A 12,986-nucleotide genomic window follows, 5' to 3' on the forward strand; every position below is an offset into this window, starting at 1 on the left:
ATCACGTCGTAAACCAGTCCAAGGCGGACCGACTTATTTTCAACCATATTTCAACGTTGAAAGACCGTAATTGTTTGCTGGTAGATTATGAGTTGAAAACATGGTCAGTTGAAAACATGTAGTCAAACAGTCCAGCCAAAACTACTTAGTTGAAATCACGTCGTAAACCAGTCCAAGGCGGACCGACTTATTTTCAACCATATTTCAACGTTGAAAGACCGTAATTGTTTGCTGGTAGATTATGAGTTGAAAACATGGTCAGTTGAAAACATGTAGTCAAACAGTCCAGCCAAAACTACTTAGTTGAAATCACTTCGTAAACCAGTCCAAGGCGGACCGACTTATTTTCAACCATATTTCAACGTTGAAAGACCGTAATTGTTTACTGGTAGATTATGAGTTGAAAACATGGTCAGTTGAAAATACGTAGTCAAACAGTCCAGCCAAAACTACTTAGTTGAAATCACTTCGTAAACCAGTCCAAGGCGGACCGACTTATTTTCAACCATATTTCAACGTTGAAAGACCGTAATTGTTTACTGGGTTGTGTATTGCATTCGTTTTGTACATTTACAGCGCAGTGTTCTGTATACCGATGCTCTGAAAATTTGCACTTAACAAGCCTAAACCATGTTCTTTAATTTATTTATGTATTTTTGTTTAAATGTAGCTGTAGTAGCTTGTGTTGATGATGTTTCTTCTCATAAGGGTTAAGGCATAGCACCCAACTTCTAGTGTACCTCGTTGTTCTGGATTTAAATTATATTTTTAGTAAATAAAGGCCGTAAAATTGCATACAGCGCCACGCAAAATCACCGCAAGGGAAAGTCCGACACCGCTACAAAACTAGTTCAGTGACATTATTTGTAATTTAATCAGTAATTTGATTTAGGGCCTTAATAAAAAAACGTTACCGTGTGTGTAATGAACTGTCACTCAGATCAGGATCCTTACTGCCTTTCCTGATCTGGGTGACAGTACATTACATTTTTATTAGATTAGCCTATACTAATACAATAAACAGTCGGGATATATAAATCCAAGTAAAGATAGGCAAAGAAACGCTCAGCAACGTATGGCAAAGCAAGACTTCGCACCGAACAGGTTTGGTGAGATCTAAATGAAGATCTAAATGAAATAAATAAAGTCCACCAAATGAAGAACAGGCGATGCGCGCAATCAGTCTCAGGTACGGGCCGATGGGAAATTTAGTAAATGTTAATATTCGGGAGAGTAATCCCTCTGACGACCCAAAGACGAAGCCTGAGGAGCGCTTTTAACAACAGGCAACAGACTTTTTACAATTTATATCATACTAATTATGTACGTTTATAAATCATGTTTTCGTTCATAATTTATGAACCGATCAGCAGTCCAGCACTTCAAAGTGTGTATAAGTACTTTGTTAATACAATATTCTATAAGTGCTTAAATATAGGCTATTATTCACATAACCTTAAATAACGTATAATCTGATTTAGGATCTTAATTAAATTTAGACTCCTATATCAGATTATACATTGTTTGGCGTTGGGGATAACAGGTCCTAAGCAAAGCAACTGATTTCTGGTGTTCTGTCAAAGTCTGTTCCCTTCCCTTTAGTGTAGCGTTTTTATCACGGTATGTTTTTATATATTTATAAAGACTAAAGATTTGAATGGTTTATACAAAAAAAAAAAATAATAATTTAACGTATTATATAATACAGTTTATTAAATATTTCATACTTTCCCCAGGTTTCTATTTTGGTATTATTTATAACCTGTTTTAATAAAATTGTTTTAATAATTATTATGTGGACATTCTTAATAAATATAGCACAAACCCATGATGTGAAGTGTTATTTATATATAAACAGGCTGGGGCATGTTGATTTGTATGCATGTAGCACAGTGATTGTGGAGCAGACACGTGGGCTATATATATAAGGTGAAAGGAAATGGTGGAGAATGGGAAAGTTGTGAAATATTTGATGAATGGTGTGGTGTAATAGATGGATGTATTGCTTTTTAAAATGAAGTGAATTATACTGTAGAAATAATTGACTTACCATTAAAGGACAATAAAGATACATTGCATGCATGCACACACAGGCACATCTCAGTGGCCAGGCCATTAAAACATTTAATATATATAGATAATAAACGTAATGCTATAAAAACACCAGACTAAAGGGAAACAAAGAAAACAGAATTCACCGCCATGTGTGAAACCCTGTTGGACTGGCGCCTAGTGGTGACTGTTTTCTTGGCGCATCTGTGCTCGTGGATCTTTCGGTGCGGACCACGCAGCTTGGGTCTCAAGGCTCGTGTGAGCAGAGCGGGATTGATGCACGCGCGTCGCCTGATCCACAGGTGCGCATCCTCTTTTTTGCGTGCACAAATTGTGAAATAATGATACGAAATATGGCAACTGAATTCACAAATATGTCTCTGTTTGTACAAATCGATGCACATTCACGTAAATATTAAAATTCGCAGACACAAAATCAAAGACATATTTTAGTTCATTCATTGATAGTTGTTTGTATTTGGCTCATAAAATGCTTTAAACGGCGAAATGAAAGTCTCAATATACAAATGAACAGAGCGGGATTAATGCACGCGTGTCATCTGATCCACAAATGCACATCTCCCTTTTTGCACGCGCAAATTAATATATTTGAATACACAATAAAACATTTGTATTTGTACATTTGTACAAATCGATACACGTTCATTCAAATTCTGAATTTCACATATTCAAATCTAAAGACATTTGTTCGTGGATAGTAAAATACATTTGTAACATGCATCCAGTTCACAGATAACTGTGCATGTATTTGTTAATAATATTGAGTCTGATTTCTTTCCATATGGGCAGAGCCATAGGTGGGTAAAAGGTTCGCCGAGCGTTATGTGACGCAAGGCGTTGCTACAACAGAAAAAAACGAGACATGGAGAAGCTAAATGGGAGCGCGAAGCGGAAATTAAAAAAGGAAAAGGACATCAGAAACGCAGAAAATGTAAAGTATAAACAGTGGTGTAGTCTACGTGATATGCAGGTATCTGCGCGATCCGATCGGCGTATGAAATCAAATTACTATAGGGGAGCGAAAGAACCCACAGCCGAGTGACAGCAAAGTACCGCGAGAGCGATTCCAGTTATTACATGGAGAAATCTGCTTTGAATCGCTCTCGCGGTACTTTGACATCACCAAGAGGTCTGCTTAGCGCCAAATGAAGTCGAACCTGCAGTGTAGCTGCTCACGCGACACTGTAAACAAACCAACCATGTGGAGAGTTGAACGAGTGGAGCAGTGCACAACATAAAATCCGGAGAGTTCACAACACACATGTGAGTAAACAACATTTAAATCATCAATCCAGTTTATTACTATCTGGAGGTAAGGCTCCAATAAAATAAAATAAGCCAGTGTTTATGTCCTGATGGTTTTTAGCTGCCTTCCAGCATGTTTGCTTGTGCTTCACAGTGTTAAACTTACTTTCTCTGTGTTCATTTATATATCTACGTTCAAGATGTAGCCTATATGATCTTAAACTTCTGTGAGGAAATTCATGTCTGCGTTGATGTTCAGTTCAGACTTGCAAATTAAAGATAATTTTGTTCACTTTGGTTTGGGTGTCTAATATTAGGCTATATGATGGTCTTGTAATAATAATTAAGTTAAAGCCTATTTTCATTTTTAGACAATGCTTGTATATGCAAAAAATAAGCTTTTTATATCAATGACTATACAAATTAGAGTTAATCCATGGTCATCTTAAATGTGTATTAAAAAGTTCTGTTAAGTCAGATTCCGTCAACGACGAGGACAACTCAGCTAAGTTAGCAAAGACTTTTCTACACCGCCAGCTTACTTTTACAGCCCGGAGATTATACAGATGCTGATGTGTTTTGTTTTCATAGCATCATATGTGAGTGAATGTCTTTGATAGGGGACGTAGACTAGTAGTGCATTTGTATGAGCATTTAAATATTTGTAAATCAAAATACACCTGATGACAGTTAGAATTTGAAGTATTGAGTATATTTACTGTATATTACAGTAATATATTATGTATATGACCATATTATGGTGATCCTGGGGTCGTGATGATGGGGCCCTTGAATATTGTTGCCCAGGGTATAACAAAGTGTTAATCTGGCCCTGCCGTAAGCGCAGTTTGGAAACTCGCTGAGACTCACCCAGAGTCCCTCGGATTCATCATCTTTTCTCTGAGCCCTGTCTCTTCAGGACAGTCTTTCCTGGCTTTGCGCTAGAGTTCGGAAAACCCCGCGGACCAATCCGCCCTACGAAACAACTTAACGGACTTCCATCTTAAACGAACACACCTGGATTCTCTCTCTCTCTCCTTGCTCGCACCGCGAGCATAAGAAACTTCGCACCGCATCACAAAGAGCCAAACGCAAGTATAAACTCGTTTAACTCGCTGATGTTCAAGCTTTACCCCTTATGAAAATTAAGGCGATCCTTAGAGATTATCCGATGGTTTGTGCAGATGTTAAGCAATAGTGCTATTGCCAATCGTTCACTCTCTCTAGTTATTTTCAATCTTTTCTTTCTCATCTATGTTTTATGTTATTGTATGTGTGTATGTTTAGTTAGTCGTTATGTGTACTTCATTTTATAGTTAATAAACCGGTTTGCATTTTCACAATTGAATTGTTTCTGTGTTCAATGCTCATGAAAGTAAAGTCACTATTTCTGCCTTTTGATCCAGCTACACGCTGCGAGTAGCACTGTATATCAGTGAGAAGGTTAATTTTAAAGGCCATGAAATTAACATTTCTTAGACGTTAATATACGATTATGGATATATGTCTTCGGTGGACGAACATATTAATTAATTGTTATTATTAATTCTGCTACGCCAGGTAAAACCTGATAAACTTGTATAATTAATTACAGTTAATTATACATAATATTCCCTTTTGAGCTAAAATCTAAGATTCCCTTGGGAATCCCCGTAGTGTTTCGGTCGGAGGTTCATAGTGTTTCAAATAACGTTATTTCCCTCCTCCCGCTGAAATTCGCTACACTGTACAATCTCATTCATATGTTTTAGTACAATATGCTTTTGTCCCAGGGATGTTGGGGTTAGGAGTGTCACAGTTATAAAATAATCGTCCAGTCACTGTATTTGACCGAACCGTGATAACTACAGATAACCGCAATTGTTGTGCTCTTTTAGTGAAACAAGGCAATGGTGGCAGGCCCTATCATACATCCTAAAAAAGTGTTTTTCCTATGCACTTACTGTATTACATATTTACACATTTTTTAATATGTTGATTAGTTTAATTAAAGTATACCACCCTTATTTTGATGGTTTAGTTTGGGTGCTTCACAGTTTTTTATTATAGTTACTTTTTTCTGTTATTAACCAAGTTTTTACATTTCTGATAACTATATTTTCTCGATTAAATAAATTACTTTAATATTGAAAGGAGTTAAAGGGACACTCTACTTTTTTTAAATATGCTCCAGCTCCCCTAGAGTTAAATATTTGATTTTTTACATTTTTGGAATCCATTCAGCTGATCTTTGGGTCTGGTTAGGGTGGCCATTCCTGCCGGACATGTCCCGAACATGTTTTCGGGTTCGTTCTCCGGAAGTTGCGTTGGTCGACCGCAAACGTCATCAAGGTTTAATATTTCGGGTTTAATTTCAGAAAAGCAACCATTTCAAGGTAAGAATGAAACTACAATGATTGTATGTCTTAAAAGAAGTAAATCTTAATTTTCTAATGTATTTTAACTGAAATGTGATGACGTTTGCGGTCGAGCAACGCGACTTCCGCAGAACGAACCCGAAAACATGTTCGGGACGTGTCCGGCGGAACTGGCACGAATGGCCACCGTAGGTCTGGTGCAAGCACTTTTAGCTTAGCTTAGCATAATCCATTGAATCTGATTAGACCATTAGCATCGCGCTAAAAATAACCAAAGAGTTTCGATATTCTTTTCCTATTTAAAACTTGACTCTTCTGTAGTTACATCATGTACTAAGACCGACAGAACATTTAAAGTTGTGATTTTCTAGGCCAATATGCCTACTGAAAATAGTCCTCTGCTATTAAAAGTTACCAAGGGGACTATTTTCAGTCGCTGCGTAATATCATCGCGCCTCCTGCAGCTATGTTACGGCAGCAAAGACCTTGATTATTACGCCAGTTTCTAGACATATCCTAGATAGGAAACCGCAACTTTTAAATAGGAAAAATATTAAAACTCTTTGCTTTTTTTGAGCGCAATGCTAACGGTCTAATTGGATTCAATGGATTATGCTAAGCTATGCTAAAAGTGGTACCGCCAGACCCGGAGATCGGCTGGATGGATTCCAAAACGGTAAAATGTAATGTTTAACTCTGGGGGAGCTGGAAAATGAGCATATTTTCAAAAAGGTGTCCCTTAAAGTATTTTAATCTTCTACTGCAGTGGTAATTTCAAAAAGATAAAAAATGATCACAAAAATGCGCATGACAATTTTTACGAAAATGAATCGGCATAATCACAATTATTTTTTTAGAAAGTCATATGTCAGGCAAATTTTATAATCATGAAAGCCCTAGCTGGGGTTGGAAGTGGGGTCACATTAATACCTTATTCGGATAATTGTAAGATTTTGTACAATTCACGTTGTAAGAATATATCACCACCATGCAAAATAGGTACGTTTTCCTGTGAAATCAGGTTGTTTTTTTTTTTTGTTTAAATGATTTTTGGTTATTTATCATAAGCAGTTCTGCGACCCAAAACTTCCAAAGCTTTTGAAATTCAGACTAAATTGTATTTTGCCTTATAACAATTCCCCATGTAATTTTCTCAAAATTGTGGCTAAACTTGTTCCCTGTGCTTTATTTTCAAATGAGATGCTATTCTTTCTCTTTTTCTATCTTTATCCTTTTTTCGCTCAGACTTATCACTTGACTAAACGTTGCTGATTGTGCCCATCTCCAGCTGATGTAGATTTGAGTAGAAAACGAGGATATAACCTCATTAGCCGAGGCGACGAAAAGCTATCGAGTCTGATCCGACTGATCCGCCTGTAACCATGGGAGTAAATTGAACTGTCCTGGTTCAGATGATCAGACTCTCTCTCTCTCTTTCTCTCTGTGTGTGTTTGTTTATAACAGTATGTGTGTGTGTGTGTGTTGAAGTGGTAAGTGTAGTTGTTTTGTATCGTTTTCAAATCTTTGACTTCCATGCCCTTTACTCATATTTCTCATTAACTGAAGTCTCTTTTGGGAGGCACATGTCCTCTTTGGTCGTAAAATCTCCATTGATGCCGTCATCGAGCATTCTGACAGTCTGCTCGCCATTTTTCGAGAAGACACATTGAAGTATATTAAATTTCAAAATGTAGCTAATCGAACCAGAAACGCAGCTGCCCACCAAGAATTATAATAAAATTTAAGCGACTCGGATTGCGTATTGATTTCTGCGATTTCTGTCGCATCAGGTGGCGGATCGTTTTTGTGCCCTTTCCTAATGGCGGACAAATCAATCATAAGAAAGTTATACAGGATCCATATTCATCACGCCATATAATGCTTAGCAGTTACACAGAAGACCCATAAAATAGATTGAGATGGGAGGAATGAGAGTGGAAGAGGCAGAGACTGACAGATGAGGCTATGATAAGCCTCTCATTTTCTTATTTATCCGTGTTGTTGCTGAATTGGGTGTGATCTGTTACTCATCTCTGGACTAATTGATCCGCCTGGTGAACAGAGCATTACATTGACAACACTGTCTTTAAGGTGATGCATATGTTTATTCGTCAGTATATTTCTTTATTTTTTTCTTTACATGCCAATCCTACTTCCTTGTCTTTTTATTCATTTCATTATGCTGTTATATGTAATATGAAAATCACATAGTGGGAAATATATAATGTGATACTGCAAAGTTACCCTTCTTATTTTTATTTATTATATAGCCATATGGAGACAAACATTTGCAAATGTGCTGATTTGATCCATTCATGTACTGTCCACCGAGCTAGAGATTTTAAACATCCTTAATCCACACTTACTATCAAATAGTCTATCTGCTTGATGGATCAATCCGACTGCATATGTACTCCAATAAACAGGCATTCTGCGGCGCGGCTTTTTACATGAAAGGCCGACAGGCTATGCCATTTGGGGAGCGCCGTTCAATGATCCCCCTATATTTTAAAAAATCCTAAACATGGTTGGACCTGTCGAACAGGTTGAGCACTTTTATGTTGAGCAAAGAGGCTGCACAGTTTGACCAGCGGGAAGCGGCCGCACATCAAGCCGCCAGACGGGGTTGCTATAACTTGAATGTATAACTATTATCAGACCGACCCTTGCAGCCTCAAAACACTACCGGCCCACCGGGAAATGTCCCGACTCTCCCGATGGCCACTCCGCCACTGGGTTTGGGTTAGGATGTAATCTTATGTATTGGTTTCTAAATGTTTTTTTTCAGCTTTTAAAACTATTCTCACATGGAGTTGGGGTTTGGATGTCTAAAAATGTAACAGAAAGTGATTCTAGCCCCAACCCCAAGCGACAATGGTACATGTAAGAAAATAGGAATAAACAATGAGAAAACAATGACAAGAAAAAGAATGTCGTGCCACGGACATGAAAAACTATTTATAGAAATAGGTGACATTCGTGAAAAGACAACATTCGTGCTCAAGGAATGAAAAAATGCTGAATTTTGTGCCATGGACGGGAATAAATAAATCACATTTTTTGTAACTATAAAATCAATCTGGACTATTCACAGCCCAAATATTAATAACTAATCAACAAAAGCCTTTAATATTCAACCCGCAAAAAATACTTGTGGAAACAGTTTAAAAGTAGCCAAAATCTGAACTCCACCAAAAAGCAGAGGACTTGACAACGCTACGCTGCAAAGACGTTTTCAGCTATAGGCAATGAAAACACACTTTTTAAAATGCACAAGGCTATTTGTTGCTTTATGTAATGTCATGAAATTACACACGAACCATGCAGAATGTACAGCGCATGACCACATTACCTTAAAAATGCATGTTACCTTGATCTTGCATGTTTCTGTGTCGAGAATCGTTAATATGAGGTAAATATAAGACGTGAACTTGAGCACAATTCTTCTGCGCACGTGCACGTGGTATTTTTGCATCCGACTGAGAAAATCCTACGATTCACGTATTTCCATGCATACTTTTCTCCTGATGATCGGATCACTTATCGGACTGCACCATTCCTTTCAATCCGATCGAAATTTGCATCCGATCGACCTCAATCGATTAAATATGAAATATGATGAAAATCTGACTTTTTCCATGTTTAAGTGCTATAATTGGGTCCCCAGTGCTTCTATAAACCTAAAAAATGTGAAAAAGATCAACCCAGTAACTTAGTTTTGGTAAACCATTCTCTGCAAGCATGTGAAAAAAATAGATCATTGAAATTTTCTCCCCTTTGTGATGTCAGAAGGGGATCATAATACCGCCCATTAATCTGCAACCTCCAACCACGGCACTGCCATTTAGTGCAGAGATCAGCTCATTTGCATTTTAAAGGACACACCCAAAACGGCACATTTTCGCTCACACCTACAAAGTGTCAATTTTAACATGCTATAATAAATTATTTATTTTGAGCTAAAACTTCACATACAGTATGTACTCTGGGGACACCAAAGATTTATTTCACATCTTAAAAAGTCTTGTGAAATGTCCCTTTACATTAAGGCTTTTCAATCCGATTAAATCATCTATAAGATTACAAATTATGTATTAATATTTGGTTTCATGTAAACATAGCTATAGTGTCGGCCACTTAATCTCTTTATAACCAGTTAATGTGAACAACTGTTTGACTCTTTCCCACTGTTCTGTCTTTTTTTGTCTCAGTGAGCATCAAACAGTTTCTATTCATCAGTGGGTGATTATAAAGGGGAGGGTGACTTACATTAATGGCTTCATTATAAGTTTTTGGTTCATAAACTGTATAAATGATGATTGTATTATAATTTGTATACACTGGAACAACAGTGTTCTTAATTAAACTCTTAACTAGATCTTGCCTGCTGAGATGTAAATTCATTTCTAGAGCTTTTAGCATGTGTTTCACTTTAAAAATAGATCAGGGACGTTTTTGGGGTGGGTGGAGTAACATGGCCACTGGGCATACTGGTTGGATGGATTTAGATGGACACTGGGCATCATATATCACCCAGTCAGTGAAAACCCACCTAAAATGTATTTTTGTGATTACTGTTTTCTATATAAAATCATCCTACATAATGTAAAGATCACTTTGTGAAAATATAACCTTGATATATTTAATTATTTTGGTCATGGCAAAAATTGAAATTAATGTAAAAATCAAATTTTGATGCTTCTAATGTCATAATTAGATTGAGATTTTAACCTGGATTTCACTGACAGGGTCACACATTTTTAAGGGAGGATTGAGTCAAATGTCTGTTACACTGTTTGTGAGTTGTAAGATAATTTAGGTTTTCAGTTGTAAAGTCAGCCGGCTTGTTTTTTTTTTTATATACCTTGGCTTTAAACCCAGGTTGCTTTGGACTATTGCAGAATTTGTCATGCAATGCACCGCACTGTGTGAAATAGCACGAACTAGACATTTTAAAAGCAGGGCGTGTTAGAGGTGCTGTCATTTTTCGGAAAACCATAAAAGGGGACAAAACGCAGTTCTACCACTCAGTTGACATCAGTCGAGAGATCGGCGTTCATAAATGATTCTGTCAAGAACAAAAATGGGGCCAAAAGAAATTAGAAAAGCGAAAGAAAAGAACATTTTATGCATTGCTTTAGTTTGGTTCATCAAATATTTAATAGGCAATAAATTCCTAATCACACAATGAGTTGCAAACTCTAAAACTGCTTGGAGTAAACATGATTTGTACATACTGGATCATGTTCATCTCATCCCTTTAGGCTCTACTGGACGTTGTACAGTTTATGTTTTGCTTGTCCGTTCCAAGCGTGCCGCACAAGCCCTGAAAAGTGAAGCCAAAACTTCTCAATCGCCCCCCAGTGACTGGTCCCAGTGTAGGTCATAAACCCCGCCTCCCCCATGTTATTCCACGGGACTTGAGATCAACTAAACAATTTAATTACACTTCAATGATCTTTTTTCTGAAGCTGGTTTCTGTCATTTACTGTTTTTATCACGCTGATGTAAATTCAAGTGCTTTTTTTAAAATAAGTTTGTTTTTATTGAGTTATTTAAAGGTGCAGTGTGTAAATTTAATCTAGTGGTGAGGTTGCGAATTGCAACCAACGGCTCAGTCCACTGCTCACCCATCGCTTTTGAAACGCATAAAGAAGCAACGATAGCCACCACTGGGAGAATGTCATCATCGGAGACAACTTAGTAAAAAAAGTTTGTCTGTTAACTCTTTCACCGCCAGAGTTTTTTAAAAAAGTTGCCAGCCAGCGCCAGCATTTTTCATGATTTTCACAAAAGTTTAATGCCTTCCAGAAAATGTTTTTCTTCAAATATATAAACATACAATATACCAAATGAAAGAACAGACCCTCTGCTTTCAAAAAAAAAAAAAAAAAAAGTTTCATCCTACCTTCAGTAGTTCTTTTGTAATCAGTTTTTGAATATGGGTAGGTTTCTGCAAAAACACAACATTTTGAGCAAAAAGCAGTGATAATTCAATTTTTGTGACGGACTTTTCATAGAGATCCATTTCAGAGCGATCTTTAAAACAGACACGGACATGCAGCAGCTTGCCAGAGGGCAATTTCCGGTATTGCGGAAAGACGGAAATACTTGTCATTGGCGGGGAAAGAGTTAAGGGCTTCTGTAGAAACATGGCAGAACAAAATGGCGACTTTCATGTAAGGGGGCCCTCAGCGTATGTAGATAAAAACGTCTCATTCTAAGGTAATAAAAACATAACGGTTCATTATGAAAATGTCTTTATATACCCCTAAAAATATAGTTTTGTATATTATTTTGCATTTCTGTCAAGAGATCCTTTTAAGAATTACACACTGCACCTTTAATGCTATAAAAACGGTGGTGTCACGTCATGATTGACAGCTGTGATATCCGCATTTTGCGAGGGCGGGGCCTTGATTTCGCGGCTTTACTTCCTGCTCACTACTGTGCAGAACTGGTTCCAAAATCGCTACTGCGCAGACTCAAGACCCAAGATGTCAGCACCGTATCGGGACACTGGCGGCTTCACTTTTCACCAATGGAAGAGAGCGAACGGGCATCGTCCATCTTTTTTTTACAGTCTATGGTCCGTTCCTTCCGTATATTTACTTTAAAGAGTAACTAAACACTAAACCAACTTTTTTTAGTTAATGATCTGTAAGAATGGGGCTTTATTTGTGCTGTTCATTGATTTTAGTAACTTTTTTGACATTTGGATATAAAGTGTTTCAATATATGGTGTAAAAACGTCTGAGTGCTGCCCTCTTCAGGTTGAACGGTGGCTACTGCAGTTGAATTTTCCTATTGGATGTTGGGTCCAAAAAAATGACTCGTGACGTAAGCAGGTTCAAGCTTACCACGCCCTTGTTACGATCTCACCACACACTTGGTACGAGCCTACTGTGGGTTTACACCAAACGCATCGCGTTGCTTGCTCTAGATCACTCGCGGGATTTAACTTCGTATCATGCGAATTTTTCGCTCGAGTTGAATATTTTCAACTTGGGCGAAGACGCGTTTGCGGCGAATAGCGCGTGTTTTCATGGTAAACACGCCGGCCGTATCGCGTCATTCGCATCGCCCCACGTGAGGACCGTCTGATCGCGTCTTTGCATTGACTTTGTATGTAATCTACTCGCGCAAATCGTTGAACTCGCATCTGGTGTAAACCCACAGTTAGTTCGTCCCCTCTATCTCCGTTGGGATCTGCCCACTTTTCTTGCATTTTTCAAATTTTCCAGTGGGTGGAGTCAGGCTCTGACCAGGGGTTTAGTTACTCTTTAAAAAACACCAATTATCTGATTCACG

General features: G+C 37.7%; 1 protein-coding gene across 5 annotated transcripts in view; it reads left to right on the forward strand.

Moving 5' to 3' along the window:
- Positions 1-12,986, forward strand: part of agbl1 (AGBL carboxypeptidase 1) — a 268,981-nt gene that overhangs the window by 193,558 nt on the left and 62,437 nt on the right. The gene's annotated exons all lie outside the window — the stretch shown is intronic.

The sequence above is a fragment of the Misgurnus anguillicaudatus genome, chromosome 6, assembly GCF_027580225.2.
Source record: "Misgurnus anguillicaudatus chromosome 6, ASM2758022v2, whole genome shotgun sequence".
Classification (NCBI taxonomy): Eukaryota; Metazoa; Chordata; class Actinopteri; order Cypriniformes; family Cobitidae; genus Misgurnus; species Misgurnus anguillicaudatus.